The sequence below is a fragment of the Ochotona curzoniae genome, unplaced genomic scaffold (assembly GCF_017591425.1).
Source record: "Ochotona curzoniae isolate NIBS_2020 unplaced genomic scaffold, NIBS_Ocur_1.0 scaffold_461, whole genome shotgun sequence".
NCBI classification, from domain to species: Eukaryota; Metazoa; Chordata; class Mammalia; order Lagomorpha; family Ochotonidae; genus Ochotona; species Ochotona curzoniae.
In genome coordinates this window covers 10884935-10886688 of record NW_024467120.1, presented here as the reverse complement: position 1 = coordinate 10886688, position 1754 = coordinate 10884935, and positions in this window count along the sequence as shown.

The window sequence follows — 1754 nt, the reverse complement described above, 5'->3', positions numbered from 1 at the left end:
TTTACTCCCCTACAGGGCAACAGTCATTTGAGCTGAGTCAGGTTGAAATTAGGAGCTTAGCACACTATCCAGATATCAAGTGGATGACAAGGGTCCAAGCACTTGAGCCATCTTCTGGTGCCTTCCCAAACACATTGTCTGGGACCTGGGTCAGCATTGCAGCAGCTGAACTCAAAGTAGCACTCATAATGGATGCTGGTGTCATAAGTGATGGTTTAACTTGCTATGCCTCCACACCAACCCCTCTGGAAGATCCTTCTTATCCAGTGCCTCTTTCCACTTGTTCTGTTCCTTCTGACCTCGTGTTCCTGCTGCTATTACAAAGGCTTGGATGGGATATTGGAAGAAGAGGCAGGGATCTCCAAGACTCTAGAATGTAGGACCCACCCCTGAGTAGGGGTATTCTAGCACATCTCCCTAGGCCACTCTCAATTTTGCAGAAGATGCCTACTGTATGCCCAAGTTTGCCACATGTAGCCTGGTCACAATGAGGCTGATGATCTCAGTATGGCAGAACTAGAACCTCTTTTCCCTCTGGCTTCATGCCTAGACAAGTAGGAACCCTGTTCAGCACATCTCTGCCCTGGGTCCTGACCTTCAACTGAGACTTTCCTCCATGACTTTGAGGATGTGCTTTAGTTCTCTCTCATGCTACTCCCACATGGGACCTCAGCTAGCTTGGCCACTAACAAGTGTCAGGTTTTGTGGGATTCAACAAAATCAGGCACAATCAATCCCCAACAATGGCTGTTGGCATTAAATAATATAATGCATGTGGAAATATTTTGTCAACTGAGTAGAACCAACCAAATCATTTAAAAAAATTATTTTAAAAATAGAATGTGTCTGGGAGTTCTTAAAGGGCTGAACTCTTTTGTGCTTGTTTAAAACATACTCAAGGAGACTTGGAGATCCCAGAAAATGCCATTTTCCAAAAGGAATCTTTTGGCCTTGCTGTGTCAGGGCTTGTGGAGCCAATGATATAGCAGACAGAAGCTGACACGCTTCCCAGAGACTGCTGTGGAATGGATATTAGTCTGGGTGCCACTCTTCAGCAGCCCATGAGTTAAAAACTTGGTCCCCAAAGTCTTATGTTAATGTTCAATGGGTTAAAGTTAATGACTAATGGGTTAATGATAGAGACTGGGGCCTTTGAATAGTGATGTGGGAGGTTTTGATTGTCAGCATGGAGCCCCCATAATGGAATGTAAGGAGCAACCATGCAGAGGTAGAAGACGAGTCTGTTTCCTGTCTCTGTTCATGGCTTGCCATGTGGTCCTCCCCTCAGCATGGTCCCTGCACTGCCATCTCTCACCATCACAAGACCAGACATCGGAACCCATGGAGGCAAACTGATCTTACACCGCAAAGTCACAAAATTATGGGCTGAAATTAACCTTCCTCCAGGGTTATTTCATTATAATGACCAAAATTCTAAAGCATAAAACCGGTCCTAAGAAGCAGGATGGTTGCTGTAAACTATAGCAAAAGATATGTGGGAGCCTTTGGAAGCAGTTTGCAACAAAGGGTGGTGAGAGCTTAGAGGGAGCAGCTCCAAGAGTGTCAGGGGTGACTCAGAGAAGGGTTCCGGAGGGCAGGATGCTGATGTAAATGTGGATGGTCAAGGTCATGTTGACAGACATGAGCAATCCTCTTGGGATTTGGACTAAAGGCCATCCTGTGATGCTGGCTTTATTGAGAGCATGCTTTGTTGAAGAGTGAACTTCTAGAGTGTGGACTTTGTGTTCGGTGAA